Consider the following 24,860-nt stretch of genomic DNA (forward strand, 5'->3'; position numbering starts at 1 on the left):
TAGGAGGCATGGTTATTCCATAGTCTTAAGTAAGTTAAAAGTAGTGACAAACTGAAAAGAGGTGTTAATAGAGGTAGACACAAGAGCAGCAGGAGAAAGAAAGTTACTTGACCTTAAAGAAAGAATAACAAAGAAAACAAAACAAAGAAAAACCAAAGAGTGAAAATCAGAATTGCGTTTAGTTAGTATCAAAGCAGATGTTTGTAATTATGACTTCCGTATCATTCACAAGGCATTCTAGACATATGTCTCAAATATGAAGTGCTGGTACTTGCTTGAGTGCACATGTATTATCTAGAAATAAGTGTAATGTTTCACCCTTTCTGATGTCAGATAAACAGGTAGGTTAAGTTCCATCTGACCTGAATTCAGTGGCAATGCCAATGACAAACTTCTGTGGCCTGGAAAAGACCTTATTTCATATAGCGTGTAGTTCTCAGAAACTTTACCCACAGGGTTATAAGAAATAAATTTGAGTGAAACCAAAGGGATTTGTTTTACTCTTTGTCAACAGAACCTGCAATAAAAATTTTGTTTAATAGTGGCATCCTCTCCTGAGCTTTCATACAACAAATAAAAATGTCTAATATCTTAGCAGTTTGTGAAGTAATCAAAACAGACCTTCAGTTACAGAAAGCTGATGGCTATATATTATATCCCTCTTTCCAACCAAAAAATCAGAACCTGTCAGTAGAGGAGGAAGTAGCTACATTGGAACCAGGTTAGAAATGGAGAGTCAGTCTCATGGTAACACTTGGCCACCAAAACTGGGTTGGAAATACTCCACATTAAAAAATCTATCTGGTGTGAAGTTCAGAAAAAACTTTGCTTTCCCTAAGGAGTATACATTTTCTTGTCCAAACTGAAAAACACATGTGTGATTATTTATGTTTTTTCTCCCTCTTGACTATCAGTGTCATGGTATAGAGAATGTATCTGCTCATTATATCCTTAGAACTTAGTACAGTGCTTGATACCTAATAGACACTTAATAAGCTGCTACTGAATTAATGCTGCTGCTGCTGCTAAGTCACTTCAGTCGTGTCCAACTCTGTGTGACCCCATAGACGGAAGCCCACCTGGCTCCCCCATCCCTGGGATCCTCCAGGCAAGAACACTGGAGTGGGTTGCCATTTCCTTCTCCAATGTGTGAAAGTGAAAAGTGAAAATGAAGTCGCTCAGTCGTGTCCGACCCTTAGCAACCCCACGGACTGCAGCCTACCAGGCTCCTCCATCCATGGGATTGAGTGATATTTCTTTTTCATGTGGTCACCAGGAAACTCTGGGCTAAATGTATAACTTACCACTACTGTGTTACTAGGTTGAATGGTGTTCAGTTCTCTATTTTTCTCACTGTCCTTACTTCCTATTTTAATATTAATTCCCCTGATATATATTTTTATCTTTGATTATTTTATTGCATGTTTTTCAGCTACAGGCCACCTTAAATCAAGTGTTGAACAGAGCATAAAATAATTTTTATCATTAAAAATGAGTTATTTGCTACTACCAACAGAAACATTCTAGTAAGTCTGATAAGAATTGCCTAATTCTAAAAAGACTAATTATAATTACTGTCACCTAATTTTTCCTAGATTAAAATACTGAGAAGGACTTGAGATTTCCTTGGAACTTATACCCACTTACTCTAATGGTAGCCAACAATTACTAAATACTAGTCTCTATGCCAGACAGCTCACTTGTACTAACTCATTTAATCTTCACAACTCCTCTCAGGCACTAAGAATGTGTCTCAAAGAAGGAAAGACAGTGTTACTAAAATTGGATGATTATCTGATTTATCAATAATGAGTTTATCAGCCCATAACACAGTATAACAAAAGTCCATTACAATAGCAGATTGAATAACTAAAGGCTTATTTTTCTTTCAGTTCAGTTCAGTTCAGTCACTCAGTTGTGTCCGACTCTGTAACCCCATGAATCACAGCACGCCAGGCCTCCCTGTCCATCACCAACTCCCAGAGTTCACTCAAACTCAAGTCCATCGAGTCGGTGATGCCATCCAACCATCTCATTATCTGTCGTCCCCGTCTCCTCCCGCCCCCAACCTTTCCCAGCATCAGAGTCTTTTCCAGTGGGTCAACTCGTCGCATGAGGTGGCCAAAGTACTGGAGTTTCAGCTTTAGCATCAGTCCTTCCAATGAACACCCAAGATAGATCTCCTTTAGAATGGACTGGTTGGATCTCCTTGCAGTCCAAGGGACTCTCAAGAGTCTTCTCCAACACCACAGTTCAAAAGCATCAATTCTTCAGCAATCAGCTTTCTTCACAGTCCAACTCTCACATCCACACATGACCACGGGAAAAACCATAGCCTTGACTAGACGGACCTTGGTTGGCAAAATAATGTCTCTGCTTTTTAATATGCTATCTAGGTTGGTCATAACTTTCCTTCCAAGGAGTAAGAGTCTTTTAATTTCATGGCTGCAGTCAGCATCTGCAGTGATTTTGGAGCCCAAAAACATAAAAGTCTGATACTGTTTCCACTGTTTCCCCATCTATTTCCCATGAAGTGATGGGACCAGATGCCATGATCTTTGATTTCTGAATGTTGAGCTTCAAGCCAACTTTTTCATTCTCCTCTTTCACTTTCATCAAGAGGCTTTTTAGTTCCTCTTCACTTTCTGCCATAAGGGTGGTGTCATTCTTTGGCCAAAAAAATTCAACTGGAAGGTATTTCAAAGTTGGCAAAGAAAATCTGCAGTGCTATCAGACTCTTTCCATTCATCATCTTTTGCACATCATCATGCCCTTTGCTTCATGGTCCAAGATAACAGCACTATCTCTGTTCTTACATCTGCAGTCTAGTAGGAAGAAAGGGAAAGGCAAGAAGCAAAAAGTGTTTGCTAGCTGAGCGTGTTTCCTTTAACACAAGAACGATAGCTTTTCCTAGATGCCTCACCAGATGACTTTCACTTATCTCGTTGGCCAGAATGAGGTCACATCACTATTCCTTTTGCCTATAAGAGAAGTTGGGAAATGTGGTTTGACATAGAGGTAAAGAATTTGCTGCCAGTGTTGGAGACATGGGTTTGATCCCTGGGTTGGGAAAATCACCTGGAATAGGAAATGGCAACCCACTCAGTATTCTTGCCTTGAGAATCCTCTGGACAGAGGAGCCTGGTGGGCTATAGTCCATGAGGTCACAAAGAGTTAGACAAGACTGAGTGACTGAGCACGCATGGGAAATGTGTTTCTAGGCAAGGCATATTGCTATCCCAAGTAGAATCAAAGTCCTAAGTCTCCCCTGTCCCTCTCCCCTCTCTCTCCCCTCTCCTCCCTCCTCTCTCCCTTCCCTTCCCTTCCCTTCACATTTTCAACCTCCTAACATGAATCTCTGGAGAACTCCTCTCTCCCCTCCCCTCTCTCCCCTCTCCCCCTCTGTCAACGGTATCTCTAATATTCTCCAATATGAGTAAGCAATAGTAATATATCATGGAAATTAAAAGAAGGTCAGACTATATAGAAATAATAGAGTTGAGTCTATTTTTATTCTAGTGTTACTTAAGAGAACAAAGTTTGGTTTTCACTGTGCTAAAGGTCTATAACCAATGTCTTACATATGATCATATATGTTATAATGTCTTTTTGTGTACTGAGATATCACCAGATATTCTGTACTAAGAGAATTTCTGATGTGCCTTGCAGATGTCCTCGTCCAAAAAGGCTTAAAATTCATCAATGTATAACTAAAGAAAAAGAAGAAAAAAAAAGTAGCGTTAAGCAGTCAGGACTCAAGAAAGTGAAGAACATTTAGTGATCATCAGGATTAATTTTGAGGAAGATGAGCCCAAAATCACTGCAGATGGTGATTGCAGCCATGAAATTAAAAGACACTTGCTCCTTGGAAGGAAAGTTATGACCAACCTTGATAGTATATTAAAAAGCAGAGACATTACTTTGCCAACCAAGGTCCGTCTAGTCAAGGCTATGGTTTTTCCCGTGGTCATGTATGGATGTGAGAGTTGGACTGTGAAGAAAGCTGATCGCCGAAGAATTGATGCTTTTGAACTGCGGTGTTGGAGAAGACTCTTGAGAGTCCCTTATACTGCAAGGAGATCCAACCAGTCCATTCTAGAGGAGATCAATCCTGGATGTTCATTGGAGGGACTGATGCTAAAGCTGAAGCTGCAATACTTTGGCCACCTCATGCGACGAGTTGACTCACTGGAAAAGACTCTGATGCTGGGAAAGGTTGGGGGCGGGAGGAGAAGGGGACGACGGAGAATGAGATGGCTGGATGGCATCACCGACTCTGTGGACATGAGTTTGAGTGTACTCCGGGAGTTGGTGATGGACAGGGAGGCCTGGCGTGCTGTGATTCATGGGGTCGCGGAGAGTCGGACACGACTGAGCGACTGAACTGAACTGAACTGAACTGATACTGTTGGAGTTTTAGAAAGAATAAACAACGGACATAATGAAATATCTGCAGCATTTTTTCTCCATTTATGTGGAGAGAGTTGTTTTCCCAACAAGGTGTGTTATATAAATATTAAATATAATTCTTATAATGACAATGGGGAAGAAAACTTCAAACACTCTATGGTTTAAATTATCTCCTTCATCCAAATCCCTCTTCAGCTAGATAGGAGAACTATAATTCCTACAAATTCTAAAAGATTGGAATCTAAGAACGGGTTGAAGAAGTTGTTTTGAATGACATCGTGATGCAATATAAGTGCTCAGTAGTATTCTCCACAGAAAAAAAACTTAATAAAAATATACAAATATTAACAAATAACTTTCAAATGGTCAGAACTAGATAGCTGAAATGAAGGCATTCGGTCTCTTAGAAGATGTTAATTGCATTCTGCTTTTCATTTTATCTTCTTTGGGTTTGATTGGTTTTTACAGGAGCATGGTTTGAGGGAGAATTCAAGGTATTTGGTTTCTGTGAGGCCAGCAGTTCTGTGCTTTTATCATGTCCCAATCAGGATGCCTTCTCTCCCTTCTCTCCCCTGTTGAAAACCTGTCTTCTTCAAGCCTGCACCTTCAGAATCTTCCCTGATACCCTCTGTCTACCCCTCTTTCCTTCCCTGTAATCTAGTTGAGTTCATCATGGTGTTGTCTGTATCATGACCTGATAATTTATCATACAAACTAGGACTATTAAATGTTATGCTAGCCTAACAGAAGTCTGTCAGGAGTAACCCAGACAACCCAGGTGTGTGGTCACCCTACTTACTTGGTCCAGACACCTCTGACATCCATAAGGGAAACATTCCTGTAACTGTCAAGAAGTCAAAATCATGAAAGTGGGTTCAGATTTCTTCTGGAAAATTCCTTCTCAGTCGTGTCTGACTCTTTGTGACCCATTGACTGTAGCCCACCAGGCCCCTCTATCCATGGGATTTCCCAGGCAAGAATACTGGAATGGATTGCCATTTCCTTCTCCAGGGGATCTTCCCAATCCAGAGACCGAACCCAGGTCTCCTGCATTGTAGGTGGGTTCTTTACCCACTGAGCCACAAGAGTTGTCTCCTAAATTCTATTTGCATTTAGACACATACCCGTCTGGACATCACCTGTACACTAAGAAAACTTCCTTTTTGAGGTTTGTCTCTCATTTGATGGCCATATCTTCACCAAAAAGCAAAACAAAACACCTTTAAAGACTTCATGTGACAGGGGGTGGGAGAGGATTCTGGTCTGTCTGCTGGGTTCACAAACCAGCTAAGAGATGGACCGCCTCTTAGCAGCACCAGGCACACAGTTAAAATTCCTACCTCAGCAAAGTGCCAAATTGATGTCATGATCCTCCTTGTCATTTCTCACAAGGTAAATCATTAATGTTGAATGTATAGTAATTTTATAATGCCTGGATTTTTTGAGATTCAAAATGTCATGGTTTCAGTGAAGTCCTTGTTCAAGCATTTGAGCTGCTGTCATGCTGGTTCTTAGAGAAAAGCTGTAGACTAGTCCTCAGGAATCCCAGTGACCCATTTCCTCAAAGAGATAAGAGTGGCTTTTTTCTATCTATGTGTTAATATTTAAGACTATTTATGCCCAGAATAACTTTTTCCTCACCACCAAATTTCTGGGAGACTTTTCTACACTCTTGCTGTACATTTCTCACTCCACAACCTTCTGGCTCCCTCATCCTCTGTTCCATGAAAACTGTTCTGACAAGGACCAGCAGTGCTTGGGAAAGTCACTGGAAACTTTTTCAGGCTTTATTTTATATGAACTCTTCCTACTGACCAATTCCTCTTTGATGTTTTCTTCCTTTGGCTTCTGGCATGTCCCTCTCTTCTGGTTTTTGGTCTTATCTACTGACCTTCTACCTTCAGTCACCTCTTGAGTATCAGTGTTCTCCAGGTTCTCTTTTGGGCTATCTTTTCTCCCCACCCTCACATTCTTCCTTGGCAAAAACAGTGATTCCTACAGCTTCAACCACTACTACAAAAGCAGTGACCATGAGTTGTAGATTTTCTAAACAGCACAAAATTCATCCACTTTACTTCTATTGTAAAAATTGCTCTCATTATATAGTTAAATGGGATTTGATTTTTTAGAATTTCATGGAATTTCTCCCATAAATATTCAGACCCCCTGTCTGCGTAACCTGTCACATTATATTCTTTGTGTATGAATTTTTGGTTAGGTAATTTATCTGAGTTCAAATCTCAACTCTACCACTTACTGGTATGAATTTGGACAATGAATTATGTAACCTCTCTGTGCCTCAAAATGAATTATGTAAACTCTCTGTGCCTCTCTGGCTTCCTTGTCCTGTAAAATGGGGTTAATAATAGGAAATCCTACCTCATGTAGTTATAGGGAAGATTATAAGAGCTAAACTTTATGCAGAGTATTTGGAACATGCCGAGCACTTGAAGTCCTGTTCAGTTCAGTTCAGTTCAGTTCAGTCGCTCAGTTGTGTCCGACTCTCCACGACCCCATGAATCACAGCACGCCAGGCCTCCCTGTCCATCACCAACTCCCGGAGTTCACTCAAACTCATGTCCACAGAGTTGGTGATGCCATCCAGCCATCTCATTCTCGGTCATCCCCTTCTCCTCCCGCCCCCAACCTTTCCCAGCATCAGAGTCTTTTCCAGTGAGTCAACTCTTCACATGAGGTGGCCAAAGTATTGGAGTTTCAGCTTTAGCATCAGTCCTTCCAGTGAACACCCAGGATCGATCTCCCTTAGAATGGACTGGTTGGATCTCCTTGTGGTACAAGGGACTCTCAAGAGTCTTCTCCAACACCACAGTTCAAAAGCATCGATTCTTCGGCGATCAGCTTTCTTCTCAGTCCAACTCTCACATCCATACGTGACCACGGGAAAAACCATAGCCTTGACTAGACGGACCTTTGTTGGCAAAGTAATGGCTCTGCTTTTCAATATACTATCTAGGTTGGTCATAACTTTCCTTCCAAGGAGTAAGCGTTTTTTAATTTCATGGCTGCAATCAGCATCTGCAGTGATTTTGGAGCCCAAAAAAACAAAGTCTGACACTGTTTCCACTGTTTCCCCATCTATTTCCCATGAAGTGATGGGACCAGATGCCATGATCTTTGTTTTCTGAATGTTGAGCTTCAAACCAACCTTTTCACTCTCCTCTTTCACTTTCATCAAGAGGCTTTTGAGTTCCTCTTCACTTTCTGCCATAAGGGTGGTGTCATCTGCATATCTGAGATTATTGATATTTCTCCCAGCAATCTTGATTCCATCTTGAAGTCCTGTTAGCTGTTGTTATTTTATGTGGTCACCTTATCTGTATAGTGAAGACTCCTATGACTTTCTGTGAGATCTGTTATCTTTCATGAGCATTAAATGACCTGTTCACATGGAGATCTCATAGGTACCTCAGTTGCAACATGTCCAACCCTGAATTCGTCCTTTTTCCCCAATTGGCCTCCTCTTTTCTTCCTTGTTTGCGTGAATGGTATCAGTTATCACTCTCCACCCAGTCGTGAAATATCAGTTTTACTCAACGACTTGCTTTCATCCGTCTAATTGGTCATGTTGCTTCTGCCCTCCAAATGCCATAGGCTGGACCCATTTCTCCACTGTCACTCATCTTCTCCCTTCCTTTTCTAACTCAGTCTACTTCAGGTCAGTAGTCTGGTCACACTGTTGTTGTTCAGTCGCTAAGTCATGTCTAACTCTTCGCAACTCCATAAACTGCAGCACTCCAGGCTTCCCTATTCTTCACTGTCTCCTGGAGTTTGCTCAAACTCCTGTCCATTGAGTTGGTGACGCCATCCAACCATCTCATTCTCTGTCACCCCCTTTTCCTCCTGGCCTCAATCTTTCTCAGTATCAGGGTCTTTTCCAATGAGTCAGGTCTTTGCATCAGGTGACCAAAGTATTAGAGCATCAGCTTTAGCATCAATGCTTCCAATGAATATTCAGGGTTGATTTCCTTTAAGATTGACTGGTTTGATCTCCTTGCAGTCCATGGTCACATTACTCCACTGTTCAACAGTCTTTCAAGGCACTCTATTGTCTGTAACAGTGCTGTGCAACATAATTTTCTGCAGTGATGTTAATCTGTGCTCTCCAGTACGGTTGCCTCTAGACACATGTGGCTACTGAGTGCTTGAAATGTGGCTCACAGAACGAAGGAAATGAATTTTTAGTTATGTTTAATTTTAGTTTAAACATAAGTAACCTCCAAAACGTGCAGCTACCAAACTGGACAGCAGAGCTCTAGAGGATAGAGTTCACCCAACCTGGCTTGGAAAACCTATATTCCCCATGCCCTATCAGTTCAGTTCAGTTCAGTCACTCAGTCATGTCCAACTCTTTGCGACCCCTTGAATCACTGCATACCAGGCCTCCCTGTCCATCACCAACTCCTGGAGTTCACTCAAGCTCATGTCCATCGAGTTGGTGATGCCATCCAGCCATTTCATTCTCTGTTGTCCCCTTCTCCTGCCCCCAATCCCTCCCAGCATCAGAGTCTTTTCCAGTGAGTCAACTCTCCCCATGCCCTATGCCCTACTCCAATAGTCTGCTTATTTTGTACTTTTATGCATCTGTATTTTTGTGTATGCTGTGCCCTTTGCCTACCAGGTCTTTCTTACCTTCTCAATCAGATGAACTTTTTTTTTTTTACAGACAAACCTGATATTAATTTGCTAATGATTTTTACCAAACTTTTAAGTTTTAGTTTATGAGACAGGGTCATAATTACTTTCCTCCATTACTAATACCCTGATTATTTCAGATTCCAAAAATGGAAGTCCAAAATATCATGCTGTAGAGTTTCTTAGGAGTTAGTTTTGTAGTGATTTTCTGCAAAGGAGCCAGGATAATCCCCAAATGCCTCTCTTAATTCATAGAGCCATACAAATTATATATTTCACTATATTCTTGGACAAGATCTGGCACCCAGAGGTGAATGCTCCGACCCCTTCTGAGGGCTTGCTGGGTCTTTGTGGATGAGATGTCACTGGTGATCTGCTCATTCACCAGCTGAATGTTGTTCCGGTGTTTCCACGGCACATCAGGTTCATAGTTTAATTTCTGAGCATCTTTTCTAGCCCTAGTAATACATATGAGCTCATTGTTTCCCACAATTTGAGTGAAATCCTCATTCTTCCACAGTTTGAGAACACCAGAGGACTCTGATATATCTGCCCCGCACAGCAACTTTACCTTTGGAACACCTTTTGTTTTTGGCCCCAGGGATTTCTTTTGACTAAAATCTTGACTTCGTTAAGCTCACTTCCTCGTCCATTCAGGTCTTTCTAGCATAGATGAACTTTACTGGTGATCATAGCTACTAGCCTCCAGTTTTTCCTAATGGAGTCTGAGCACCTTAGCAGTCTCTAGTCACTCCTTCTGAAGACTTTTCTGTGTATCCACTTCCACTCACTTTAAATTCTTAGTAGCAAGTGATCTGATGAACTCTTATTCAGCTTTGCAACCTAGATAAAATGTCACTTTCTCTTGGAAGCCTTTTCTGACATCAAATACAGAAAAGATTCACTTTTTCTTCTGTGCTCCCTTGCACTTTGCATTTATCACTATTGTCATAGTTTTTCCACATAATGTTTTAACTATTTCTCTTCTCCTGAAAAAATTGTTGATCCTTGTATAACAGACCCTAACTCAGTATCTCAAACTTATTAAACATGCAAATATGCTGCTGTTTAATCACTAAGTTGTGTCTGATTCTTTGCCACTAAATGACTGCAGCCTGCCAGGCTCCTCTGTCCATGGGATTTCCCAGGCAAGAATACTGGAGTGGGTTGCCATTTCCTTCCCCAGGGGATCATCCCAACACAGGGATTAAACCCATGTCTCCTGCTTGGCAGGTGGATTCTTTACCACTGAGCCACCTGGGAAGCCCTATTACACATGTGTTGAATGCATAAATAAATGAAATATTGAAAAATAGTTTTAATCAATAACTAGATACCTAAACTTTGGGTTCTGGGCATTAGCAATCTCGCATTTTTCTCATCTTTAATCTCCTTCAGTCATTGGTACAGTGTCTGTCAAAATACCAATTGAAACAACTGATTCTGAAATGGGTTGGCCAGCACCCCAGTGTTCACAACAGCACTATTTACAAAAGCCAAGACATGGAACAAACCTAAGTGTCTGTCAACAGATGATGGATAAGGAAGATGTGGTGTATATACACAATGGAATATTTACTCAGCCAAGAAAAATAATGAAATAATGCCATTTACAGCAACATGGATGGATTTAGAGATTATAATACTAAGTGAAGTAAGTTAGAGAAAGACAAATATCATATGATACCACTTATGTGTGGAATATAAAAATATGATACAAATGAACTTATCTACAAAGCAGAAATAGACTTACAGATATAGAAAATGAGTTTATGGTTGCCACAGGGCGGGGAAAGTAAGGAGAGAATGATAAATCGGAAGATTGGGATTAAACTGTACACACTACTATGTATAAAATAGATAACAAGGACCTACTACTGCATAGCACAGCAAACTGTACTCAATATCTTGTGTATGTGTGTGTGTGTGTGTGTGCGCGTGTGCGTTTAACTGAATCATTTTGCCACACAACTGAAACTAACACAACATTGAAAATCAATTATATTTCAATAAAAGATTTTAAATGAATTGGTGAAAGATTTAGGAGTAATTCTGACTCTAGATTCTGAAGGCTCTACTTCTTTACTAAATCAGATCATCAGAAAGGCATGTATCTAACTTCTTCAGAAATAATAATACTAAGGACTACAAGACTCTTGAGAGTCCCTTGGACTGCAAGGAGATCCAACCAGTCCATCCTAAAGGAGATCAGTCCTGGGTGTTCATTGGAAGGACTGATGCTGAAGCTGAAACTCCAATACTTTGGCCACCTCATGTGAAGAGCTGACTCACTGGAAAAAACTCTGATGCTGGGAAAGGTTGGGGGCGGGAGGAGACGGGGATGACCGAGACTGAGATGGCTGGATGGCATCACCGACTCTGTGGACATGAGTTTGAGTGAACTCTGGGAGTTGGTGATGGACAGGGAGGCCTGGCGTGCTGTGATTCATGGGGTCGCAAAGAATCAGACAAGACTGAGCGACTGAACTGAACTGAAGGACTACAGTGTAATACTATGCCTTCATCTTTGTTGTTGTTACAGTGAGAAATGATCATGCTGATAAAAACTGTTGTTGTTGTTGTTCAGTCACTAAGTTGTGTTCAACTCTTTTTGACAGCATGGACTGCAGCATGCCAGGCTTCTCTGTCCCTCACTGTCTCCTGGAGTGTGCTCAAACTTATGTCCCTTGAGTCAGTGATGCCATCCAACCATCTCATCCTCTGTCTCCCCCTTCTCCTCTTGACCTCCATCTTCCCCAGCATCAGGGTCTTTTCTAATGAGTCAGTTCTTTCCATCGGGTGGCCAAAGTCTTGGAGTTTCAGTATCAGTCCTTCCAATGAATATTCAGGGTTGATTTCCTTTAGGATGGACTGGTTTGATCTCCTTGCTGTCCAAAGGTCTCTCAAGAGTCTTCTCTAACACCGCAGTCCAAAAGCATCAATTATTCAGCACTCAGCCTTCTTTATCGTCCAACTCTCACATCCATACATGACTACTGGAAAAACCATAGCTTTGACTATGTGGATCTTTGTTGGCAAAGTGATGCCTCTGCTTTTTAATATGCTATCTAGGTTTGTCATAGCTTTTCTTCCAAGGAGCAAGCATCTTTTAATTTCATGGTTTCAGCCACTGTCTGCAGTGATTTTGGAGACCAAGAAAATAAAGTCTGTCACTGTTTCCATTTTTTACCCATCTATTTGCCATGAAGTGATGGGACTGAATGCCATGATCGTTGCTTTTTTGATGTTGAGTTTTAAGCCAACTTTTTCACTCTCCTTTTTCACCTTCATCAAGAGGTTCTTTAGTTCCTCTTCATTTTCTGCCATTAAAGTGGTATCATCTGGCTATCTGAGGTTGTTGTTATTTCTCCCTGCAACCTTGATTCCAGCTTGTGCTTCATCCAGCCCAGTGTTTTTCATGATGTACTCTGCATATAAGTTAAATAAGCAGGATGACAACATACAGCCTTGATATACTCCTTTCCCAACTTTGAACCAGTTGGTTGTTCCATGTCCAGTTCTAGCTGTTGCTTCTTGTCCTGCGTGCAGGTTTCTCAGGAGGCAAGTAAGGTGGTCTGGTATACCCATCTCTTTAAGAACTTTCCAGTTTGTTGTGATCCACAAAGTCAAAGGCTTTAGCATAGTCAGTAAAGCAGAAGTAGATATTTTTCTGGAATTTCCTTGCTTTCTCCATGATCCGGTGGATGTTGATGATTTGATCTCTCATTCCCCTGCCTTTTCTAAATCCAGCTTAAACATCTGGAATTTCTCAGTGCACATACCACTGAAGCGTAGCTTGAAGGATTTTAAGCATAATCTTGCTAGCATGTGAAATGAGTGCAGTTGTATGGCAGCTTGAACGTTCTTTGACATTACCTTTCTTTAGGATTGGAATAAAAACTGACCTTTTCCAGTCCTGTGGCCACTGTTGAGTTTTCCAAATTTGCTGTCATATTGAGTGCAACACTTTAAAAGCATCATCTTTTAGGATTTGAAAGAGCTCAGCTGGAATTCCATCACTTCAACTAGTTTTGTTCCTGTAATGTTTGCACTTGACTTCAGACTCCAGAATGTCTGGCTTTAGGTGAGTGATCACACCATCATGATTATCTGGGTAATTAAGACCTTTTTTGTTTAGGTAAAAACTACTATATAGAAAATAAACAGCAAAATCCAACTGAATAGCACAGGGAACTATATTTAATATCCTATAATAAACCATAGTTTAAAATAATATGGAAAAGAATATGTAAGACTGAATCAGTTTGCTGTATACCAGAAACGAATACAACATTGTGTATCAACTGTGCTTCAATTGAAAAAAAAAGGAAAAGAAATCATAATGCAAAGACAGGATTTTCAAGAAAATTCTGTTGAAGACTTTGTTTTGTGGTTCAAGACTTCTTAGAGAAACATACGTGTGAGAATTCTTCTGCTCAGATAATACTGGAAAGATTTGATCCTTTTAATATACTTGCACACACCCTTTCATTAATTAATGACAGCTGCATGGCACTTCTTCTGGCTGCCAAAAAGCCCAGAATTAAGTCATATGTATCATAATTAGTAATCTCTATCTTTTTAGTTTAAGCTCAAAATAAATTCCATTCTTCAATCTCTATCTTAGTGGTTTTTGGACCTGTGCTATTTGTTGTTAGTAGTCTCAGATCCACAAGCTGGAATCAAGATTGCTGGGAGAAATATCAATAACCTCAGATATGCAGATAACACCACCCTTATGGCAGAAAGTGAAGAGGAACTAAAGAGCCTCTTGATGAAAGTGAAAGAGGAGAGTGAAAAGGTTGGCTTGAAGCTCAACATTCAGAAAACAAAGATCATGGCATCTGGTCCCATCACTTCATGGGAAATAGATGGGGAAACAGTGGAAACAGTGTCAGACTTTATTTTTTGGGGCTCCAACACCACTGCAGATGCTGATTGCAGCCATGAAATTAAAAGACGCTTACTCCTTGGAAGGAAAGTTATGACCAACCTAGATAGCATATTAAAAAGCAGAGACATTACTTTGCCAACAAAGGTCCGTCTAGTCGAGGCTATGGTTTTTCCCGTGGTCATGTATGGATGTGAGAGTTGGATTGTGAAGAAAGCTGATTGCCAAAGAATTGATGCTTTTGAACTGTGGTGTTGGAGAAGACTCTTGAGAGTCCCTTGGACTGCAAGGAGAGCCAACCATTCCATTCTAGAGGAGATCAATCCTGGGTGTTCATTGGAAGGACTGATGCTAAAGCTGAAACTGCAATACTTTGGCCACCTCATGTAACGAGTTGACTCACTGGAAAAGACTCTGATGCTGGGAGGGATTGGGGGCGGGAGGAGACGGGGACGACCGAGAATGAGATGGCTGGATGGCATCACCGACTCGATGGACATGAGTTTGAGTGAACTCCGGGAGTTGGTGATGGACAGGGAGGCCTGGTGTGCTGTGATTCATGGGGTCGCAAAGAGTCGGACACAACTGAGCGACTGAACTGAACTAAGTCTCAGATCCTTTTGTATTATTAATATTCTTTTACATATTTTAAATATTAAACAAAACATACAAAGTTTCCCATTTTAAATGATCTGTTTGTATATATCTGAATTTTCTCTCCAGCTGGTCATTTTCTTAGGAACTCACTTTTTCTCCTCTGCTGCATCCTCTCTGTGGCTGTCACAGTTCTGCAGGCAGTCAGGGCTCAATAAATAGTTGTTGATTAACAGTATCAAAGCTAATTAATTCAGCCAAAACAGGAGTGTTGTGATCTAATTCTAATACCAAAAAACTACTTGTAAAGCTGAGTTACTATATTAATAAATCTTAAGACTGAAAACAAACACATGAAATTACACTCAACCTCATTAACAATCAAAGAAATACAAATCAAAATACTGAACTACTGTTCTTGGACAATCTTATTAGCAAAAAAAAATTTAATGATAAGTTACTGGCAAGCATCCTGAGAAATAAATGGAATTCTAATCATGAGAGGTGAGAATGAATAACTTTTCTAAAAGGAAATTTGGCAATATGGGTGAAATCTTCAAACATGCTAATTTTTTTTATACTGCAATTGTATTTATCCTATGAAAACAATAGGTATGAAAAAAATCATGTTCGAGGACCTTTTTATCGTATAAGTTACAATAGTAACAAAACTGAAATAACTGTCAGACAATAGAAAAGTGAAAATTGGTACAAATGTTATAATTTGGCAACATTTATAGATACCTTCTATCTAGAAATCATTTTTCTATGAATTTACCCAAAAAGAATATATGAAATTACATATATGAAAGGATATTTATTTCAACATTATTAAAATTTTTCAGCTCTATGGAATTGGATAAGTAAACCATGGAACCTCTGACAGAAGGCTAGGTATCTTTCAACTTGCTGCTGTCAAAGGAAATTTATTGACATAGGAAAATGAACACAGTAAATTGATATACAAATATAGTTTTCAAAACAGCATTTATAGGATGTAATGACTTTTAAAATAAAAGCTATGCTAACATTTAGGTATGCCGTTGTGCTTTTATATATTTTTCAGATTGTCTACAATGAACAAATAGTACTTGTTTAAAATTGAGAAACCTAGTGGAGGCAAGTATGCATTTAGGATTTAAAAAAATTCAGTTGGGAGCAGCTCACAATAAAATGTCACACCCTTCTGAAGAAAGCTGTTCTCTAGCTGTAGGTCAGGCACTTTACACTGTCTGGACTTAGGCACATTAATAGAAGCTTGATTAGGGCTCCCTGAAGTGCACTGCCTAATCATTTGAACCATGTTAGGAAGCTGGGGTTACGGAGGCAGAAGGCTTCCCTCACCTCAGATCCTGGACACCAACCAGATGCTGCTCTCCTAATCACTGTGGGTTCCAGCATACCATATACGGTTTCCCCACTGTAGAAGTGCATGGCTAGAAGCCTCTTTCCAAAACAGAGCCTGGCTCTAGGACTAAGGCAGGAGGATGCAAGAGAAAATGGCCTCATCGCACTTCCTGTTTGGTTGCCGCATCCCAGCAAGTGGGCCTCCACCTTATCAAAAAAAAAAAAATATGCAAAACATAGTGTTTTGTTTTCTAGCCAATTTTGGAAATTAGTGTTTTGATGTACAAGGTAGTACTAAGAGATCTGAAAAGAGTTAATATTGCCAGTAAAGTCCCAAATCTAATCCCTTTTTTAAAATTTATTTTTATGTATTTATTTGACTGTGTTGGGTCTTAGTTGCAGCATGCAAACTCTCAGTTGTGGCATGTGGGATCTAGTTCCCTAACCAGGGATTGAACCAGGGCTCCCTGCATTGGGTCCAGGCTTAGCCACTGGACCACCAGGGAAGTTCCCCAAATCTAATCTCTTGTTCATATTAATTCAGCTTGGAAAATGTTATTGAGCACCTTAACAGTTCAGGGACCCGTACTAAATGATGTAGAGAATACAAAAGGCAAACTCCCATTCAATGAGCACCTACCTTGAAGTTAGGGGCCAAACTTGGACTTCATATTCTTGATCGCTTGCATGTTCCCAATCACACTGAAAGGGAAAGTTGAGTGAACGTCAAGTTGCTCAGTCTTGTCCAGTTCTTTGCACCCTCATGGACTATACAGTCCCTGGAATTCTCTAGGCCAGAATACTGGAGCAGGTAGCCTTTCCCTTCTCCAGGGGATCTTCCTGACACAGGGATCAAACACAGGTCTCCAGCATTGCAGGCAAATTCTTTATCGACTAAGCCACCAGGGAAGCCCAAGAATACTGGAGTGGGTAGCCTATCCCTTCTCCAGAAGATGTCCCCAACCCAGGAATCAAACCAAGGTCTCCTGCATTGCAGGCGGATTCTTTACCAGCTAAGCTATCAGGGAAACCCCACTGATAATCACCCTTCTGGGGGTCATTAATTTGATCCTTGTTTAACAGATGACATAGAGAAACAGAGCAGATACAGAATTTGCCCAAGCCAGATACTAGCTGGTGAAGCTAAAATCTGAGCTCAGATCAAGCTGATCTCAAAGCCCACATTTCCCCCCACTATTTATCAATATATCAGCATCTACTTTAGAGATTTACAAGTCATGCACACAAATATCTTTTAAAAAGTGGTTAGGCAGGAGGCAGGAACATCCTATAAGCTCATTTCAAACATCTAAAGTAAGACAAAGGAAAGAGAGCACCTCTTCAGGGATGCCGAATGAATGAACATCTTCACAAAAGGGAACTGCAGCGTATAAACCAGACAGTGGAGTTTCCTTAACATTCTGGCAGGATGGTATTGAAATGTCTCAGCAGCTCACAGCAGCAAGAGCACAGGCACAGAGATGGGACCTAGGAGCTCTGCCTGAGAAATGGTGTCTGTGGGGTACATGGAGGCAACAGATGGAGACGCGGCTGGCAAGGCAGTTCTGAGCCAAGCCTTAGAGAGGCTTGAATGTATCCTATGGACAGATTTTGAGCAGAGGAACAGCATATTCAGAACTGTACTTCAGAATGTTTACTTAGAAATATTTGGTCCAGTTGATGTTTCCCCCTTTTTAATTTCATAAGGTAATTCTGATTGTTGGAGAGCAAATAATGGCCATCTTGAAAGGTTGGGTTTTTTTTTTTTTTTTGGTCCTTTCCTACTTTTTAGTATGTAGATTTCCTTAGGTAAGTTCTTAACAACAGTGTAAATTTGACCATTTAAGAACTCACTGTCTGAACCTCACATATTAGTCTTTCATTATAGACCACTGTTATTTTCCCATTCACCAAATTACTTCAATACAGCAAATGTGGATTGGTTGCCAAGATATTTCAATCAGCTTCACTTGGGTTAATAAAGACTATGAATGCTGATGGATAAGTGAGTCCATCAGTGTCCCCTCTAGAGGCTGTGTCACTGTAACCTCACCTCTCATTGAAATCAGCTCAAGTAGATCCACGTTTTAGGATGGGAAGCCAAGTTAACTGGCCAAAACCAATAGAGACTTAATTTGGAAGCAGGAAAAAAAGAATTCTACATGAACATAAAGAGCTAGAGATGAATGTGGTCCTCTTTTGTCGTTGTAACTTCAGTGAGTGCTACCTGACAATCTATTCAATTTAATATAACCTCCTGGGAAGCCCACTTTCTTCCTAAGCAGGAAACCGTAAAATGTCAGAAATACATAAAAGGCAGCTTATATCTGGAAGAGGAAAGACAGGTACACTTCTAGAAGAAACACCTATGAGATGAACCCTGAAAATTAGGCAGTTGGCACTGCTCATCTATTAATTTTTCTTTATTCCCAGCACAAGAACTGCAGCTTAGGGATCTGTAGAAAACTCCTCGCTCAGTATTCCAAAGGAGATTACGAGCACCACCTGTAGAAATGAAAATCAAGGAGCAGAAGAAGGTATAATGATCAGTTCTGATCAACACGTGGGGAGTAGGACAAGTGACTGTTTCCTCTCTGTTCCCTCTACTTCCCCCTCCATCCCAGGCTGAGATGCACCACCTCACACCTGAATTCTTTCACAATTACTGCTTTCTCACCATCCCTGACTGTGACAGCCCTCTACTTTCCAATGCTCCAGATTTTCAAGCGGCTAACTAAAGGAAAATCTAAGTACTGTGGACAAGCCTCAAGGCTAGGGAAAGGGGCATGGCATTTAACAGGTGGGTCCCAGACCCACTCCTCCACTTCAGCCAGAACTAGTAATTATCATCTATTTTGTTCACTGAGCTTCCACTTAAGATTTCTTAATAGGAAAATGGGTTCACTCTGTGCTTTCACTGCCAAGGGCACTGGTTTGATCCCTGGTCAGGAAACTAAGATCCTACAAGCCATGTGGTGCAGCCAAAGTAAATAAGTAGAAAAAAATAAAATAAAGTTTGGAACTTTCCTGGTGGTCCAGCAGTTCAGACTCTGTGCTCCCAATGCAGGGGGCCCTGGTTCAATCCCTGGTTGGGGAACTGGATCCCATAAGCCACAACTAAGACTGGTGCAGCCTAATTAATTAATTAAAATAAAATTTTAAAATGCTTTAACAAAACAAAACCTAGTGTTCTAATGGGCTCCAAAATCACTGCAGATGGTGACTGCAGCCATGAAATTAAAAGATGCTTGCTCCTTGGAAGGAAAGTTATGACCAACTTAGACACCATATTAAAAAGCAGAGACATTACGTTGCCCACAAAGGTCCGTCTAGTCAAGGCTATGGTTTTTCCAGTGGTCATGTATGGATGTGAGAGTTGTACTATAAAGAAAGCTGAGTGCCGAAGAATTGATGCTTTTGAACTGTGGTGCTGGAGAAGACTCTTGAGAGTCCCTTGGACTGCGAGGAGATCCAACCAGTCCATCCTAAAGGAGATCAGTCCTGAGTGCTCATTGGAAGGACTGATGTTAAAGCTGAAGGTCCAATACTTTGGCCACCTGATGCAAAGAACTGACTTATTTGAAAAGGCCCTGATGCTGGAAAAGATTGCAGGTGGGAGGAGAAGGGGATGACAGAGGATGAGATGGTTGGATGGCATCACTAACTCAATGGACATGAGTTTGGGTAAATTCCAGAAGTTGGTGATGGACAGGGAGGCCTGGAGTGCTGCAGTCCATGGGGTCGCAAAGAGTTGGACATGACTGAGCAACTGAAATGAACTGAACTGAACTGAATGTTCTAATGATTAAAAGAAAGAAGGAAGGAAAATGCTTTCATTACCAAAGTAACTTTAAGAACAATGGCTGTATATCACTGCAAGCCTGGGTTCACACTTTTCATCTTCTGACCACTGGCTGTACCAGCCTCGTTTTGAAGCCATTCTCCTGCCCATCATTTCTCAGTACATTCATTCTCTTCCAAATTCCCTCCAAGTCATAAATAACTCTTAAGACATTTCTTTGACTTCTGGCCATGTCTTGCCTTGCATCTGTCTCGGAAGCATTTTCATCTCTGTGTGTCTTGTCTGCCTAGTGGACCAGAGGCTTGGGGTCAGGTGGGGCCCCATCTACAGAGACATTGGGCACTCACATATGCATCCTCATTCTTGGCTCCTTCCTACCTCCCTGCCCTTCCTGAAACCCTCCTCCACCCTAGTTCAGTTACCCATTCCAGAGACTGAGCCCAGTTACCCATTCCAGAGACTGAGCCCTCCTTTCTTGAAGCTTACCTCTTGCCTCTCTCATTTCTGAGGTTCCAGTCTGCGTCGACCTCTTCTTCTCAGATCAAATGCCCATCTAGTCAGCACCCCATGATTTAGCTAGCAATCATTACCTGCCTTGAATTATTCTCTGGTTGTTTCAGGTGTTATATTTGTCTCCCTCAACCTAGCAGCAGGCTCAATGAGGCAATGGGTTGGCCCTTAGCACTTCTTGATATGGGCAAATATGTTTTGCTTTTAGCAAACGACACTCAAAGGTCAGTGGATGAGTCGACTTCTCCTTAATTTCAATAGAAAGGAATTTTCTCTGTCTGTTTTAAAAAGCCAATCCCACTTTCATATTTAATGCTGCAATCACTGCTATAAAAGTCATAACCATGTATAAAATTTTCTAAAAGGAGAACCACAGCACTTCTAACCTGATTTCCATCCTGATCAGGCTTTTGTAATTACAAATAACAGAAGTATAGTCACACCATGCAAACATGTAGCAAGGTGTTTGTAGGGATTCAGGGAAGCACACAGAATCCACAAACAGCAGGTGAAGTGACATCTGGACCTCCCCCCGCCTGCCCCGTCCCCCACAGAACCAGAACTGTGAAGTAGAAATTGACTCCCCTACCCACTCCTTGCATCCTCACAGAGATAGAAGAGTTGACTTTTCAAGCCAGGGCAACTTCTTTGTTTCCTCAAGGCTTCTCAGCTCCCTTACAACATTATATAGAAACATACAGTCCCAAAAGCTGAGAAACCTTTCAGTTAAGCATCTGCAACTCTCTTTCCCAGGTCCCTCTGTTCTCATCTTAAGAGAGAAAATCTGATTGACTCAGCCCGGTTGTGGGTTGGGATTCCTCATCTGTTAGGTGTACAAAAGGGAAGAAGGAGGCATGTTGCACAAAAATGAACAACCTAGGTAATCTGGAGAAGGAAATAATATTGAAGAGGAATGACTGAGAGACAAGGACTGACCTTTAGGAACGTTTATTATTACTTGTAACACATTAAAATGTGCCATTGGCTCCCTCTGATTTTACCTCTTCTGTTTTTCAAATATGCTTGTCTCTTGAAAAGTGTCCTTAATTTCAAAGTGCACGAACAGAAGGAAATCAGCAAACTGGAACCCACCTGGGTTAGCCTGAGTGTGTCTGATCAGTCAAAATGAGAACCAGCAGGGTTTGTCTCAAAGAAGCCTCTTGTGTCAACCCTCTTTCAGTTCAGTTCAGTTCAGTTCAGTCACTCAGTCATGTCCGACTCTTTACGATCCCATGAATCACAGCACGCCAGGCCTCCCTGTCCATCACCAACTCCCGGAGTTCACTCAAACTCATGTCCATCGAGTCTGTGATGCCATCCAGCCATCTCATTCTCTGTCGTCCCCTTCTCCTCCCTCCCCCAATCCCTCCCAGCATCAGAGTCTTTTCAAGTGAATCAACTCGTCGCATGAGGTGGCCAAAGTATTGGAGTTTAAGCTTCAGCATCAGTCCTTCCAATGAACACCCAGGATTGATCTCCTCTAGAATGGACTGGTTGGATCTCCTTGCAGTCCAAGGGACTCTCAAGAGTCTTCTCCAACACCACAGTTCAAAAGCATCAATTCTTCAGTGATCAGCTTTCTTCACAGTCCAAATTTCACATCCATACATGACCACTGGAAAACCATAGCCTCGACTAGACGGACCTTTGTTGGCAAAGTAATGTCTCTGCTTTTTAATATGCTATCTAGGTTGGTCATAAAAATCCCCTAAATTTAAATAGAATCAATTTTGTATCCAAATTGGAACACTCTCTTGTGCTAAAAGATTGCATTCTATCTTTATATTTGAGTCCATTAAAAATGGTCTTCCCTGGTGGCTCAGACGGTACAGAAGCCACCTGCAATTCAGGAGACCTGGGTTCTATCCTTGTGTCAGTAAGATCCCCTGGAGAAGGGAATGGTTTTCCACTCTAGTATTCTTGCTGAGAGAATTCCATGGACGGAGGAGCCTGGTGAGCTACAGTCCATGGGACTGCAAAGCGTGAGACAAAACTGAGTGACTTACACATACTTTCATTAAAAATGAAATTTATATGTATACATAAAAATACATATATTTTTATGTGTATGTGTTACATGAGCTTTCCCCAGTGAATATCATTATATTGTGGGATTTTTGACTGCTGAACAGCATAGTGTTTGTTGTTCAACAAAGAATAACATAAACTTAGTGTCTGAAAATTAGCACTTTTTTTTTTTTCAGATGAAGACTTTGAGGAAGCATTTAAAAAAAAATTCTGTCAGGTTTTGAGGTTACCAATATTGTTTTCATTTTAAAAATAAGATAGAAAACTTGTTGCCATATAATAGTATTATCAGTCTATGATTCTCCACTCTGCAATTTTTAACATAGAAAAATTTCCCATAAGACCAAAAATAAGTGAGAATTCCCACCAGACCTCCAAGAAAAACAGAGACAAGTAGTAAACCTCAGAAACAAGAAACTTAATTAATTCTCCAGGAGAGAATTATGGAGACACAGCTAGCATTTTATGGACTAAAGGTGTATAACACCAAAACAAAACTAAACATTTTTGAGACTACTTTTACCTTCAGTGATAACAAATTATTGAATTTTCTGCCAAAGGAAAGACTTATAGAACCTGCAAGACTCAGATTTAACAGAAAACAAATCAGTATCATTGGACATTAATGATTTTTGAGTCTTTGAGATGGATTTTATAGTCAACAACAATGATTCTGTCTTACTCATATTGAATCATGTAGGAAGAAGGAATTTTGAAATTGGCATTTCCCACACAATTTATTGCCTACAACTCAAGGCAAACCCTGGTTTCTCCTGGTGTCTCTCAACTTCACCATCACTATTTCTGCATAAGAGCAGAACTCCTTTAACAAGGTTTGTGGGTGAAATCAGAACTTTGCTGTAGGGAAGAAGCTCCTCAGATCCTTCCCACTACCACTTTCTTCCTGAGCCTGTAGATATGCTTTGATGGATATACTATTGTCTTTGTTGATATTCTCGCTAATAATCTACTTGATGCAATATACACATGACAGTATTATTATTTTTAGCAGATGGGCAGTTCCTTTTTTTCTGATTCTGAATTAGAGATAACACATTATCTAAGAATTAATTGCTCCCTCCTCTGTGCTGCCATAGCCAAGGATATTTCTGTTCTAACATAAGTAATGTAACCTGTGTGTGTTAGTCACCCAATCGTGTGCGACTCTTTGCGACCCCATGGACTTAGTCTGCCAGGCTCCTCTGTTCATGGCATTTTCCAGGCAAGAGTACTGGAGTGGGTTGTCATGCCCTCCTTCAGGGGATCTTCCCAACCCAGGGATGAAACCCAGGGCTCCTGCATTGTCGGCAGATTCTTTACAGTCTGAGCCACCAGGGAAGCCTGAGTAATGTAAGTTGTGTTATATATGAGTAGTGGCTCCATCATCTTCGTATCTCCCAAGGTCCTTGGTATAGTACTTGGTGGAACCAAGGGACAGCTTGTGGATGTTCATTGTCCCATTCTCAGCCATTTCAAATAAACACATTATTCAAGGGAAGTTGCACTGAACACATGTATTAAGACAATTTCTCTAGCCCACTCCTCTTCCTCCTCCAACCTGATTGCATAACCTAAACAACCTTCTTAAATAGAAGTTGAGCTGCCTGTCACTTAGGAGAAAGGAGTAGGAAAGAGGGGAGGAAGATCAGGAGATAAAGAGAGAGAGGAGAAGGAAGAAGAGAGACAGTTGACACTCTTTGAGCCCCATCTGCCTGGAATCATGTTAAATACTTCACCTTATCTCATTTAATCCTAACAGCCCTGAAAGGGGAATATTATTATTATGCTATTTTTCAACCTAGAAAATTTAAAAGGTTAAACAACTACCCAGAGTCACCAGTAAAGAAGCAAATTGTTAGAGGACTGAGTAAATGATCTTATCACTGAGCATCACCTTCCCCCAACACTTCAATGGGAGCAGTTGAAAACTGGAGTAAGATAAAAGCAGCCCATGGTTTCACTCCATAGCATTCAGGAACACCCGTGTCCACCTGCCTATCAGATTGAATGAAGTCTGTGGTGTACTTAGGCAAGGATGCAGACAATTGTTGGAAGAATGGAGGCCACAGAGACAGGGGCAGGTCAAGCATAGCTCCAGTGTGTCTTCTTATGGTTCTTAAAACAGCCAACAGGATCCCAGCCAGGTGTTGGTGAAAGAGCATCTACAGAAAGTAAGATCTAATATAACCTGGAAAGTCCACTTTTTGCTACACTAGAGCCTTCCATACTTAGAATTCCAGACAAACTGTGTGCCTGCAAGCTGTGTGCGTGCATTCAGGGAATGTTTACAAATATTGAGTTCCTCTGGTTCTTTTTTTTTAGTTGGAGTATAGTTGTTTTACAACGTTGTGTTAGTTTCTGGTGTATAATGCAGTGAATCAGTTATATGTGTACATATATCCCCTCCCTCTTGTACCTCCCTCTGACTTCCCCCACTGCCACCACACTAGGTCATCACAGAGCACCAAGCTGAGCTCCCTGTGCTATACATCAGGTTCCCACTAGTTATCAGTTTTACACATGGTAGTTATATATGTCAATCCTAATCTCCCAATTCATCCCACCCTCCCTTTCAAATTCAGCTTTAGCGAGGCCACACATTTCTCCAGAAAGAGAAAATAGTTA

The 24,860-nt window shown here is 41.0% G+C and overlaps 1 pseudogene; it reads right to left on the reverse strand.

Annotated features, from left to right (window-relative positions):
* Positions 1-9,199: 9,199 nt before the first annotated feature.
* LOC129555195 (nicotinamide/nicotinic acid mononucleotide adenylyltransferase 1-like) overlaps positions 9,200-24,860 on the reverse strand; it is a 52,613-nt pseudogene continuing 36,952 nt past the window's right edge.

This window comes from Moschus berezovskii, chromosome 12 (genome assembly GCF_049115385.1).
Source record: "Moschus berezovskii isolate FMDL1 chromosome 12, NW_MosBer_1.0, whole genome shotgun sequence".
Classification (NCBI taxonomy): Eukaryota; Metazoa; Chordata; class Mammalia; order Artiodactyla; family Moschidae; genus Moschus; species Moschus berezovskii.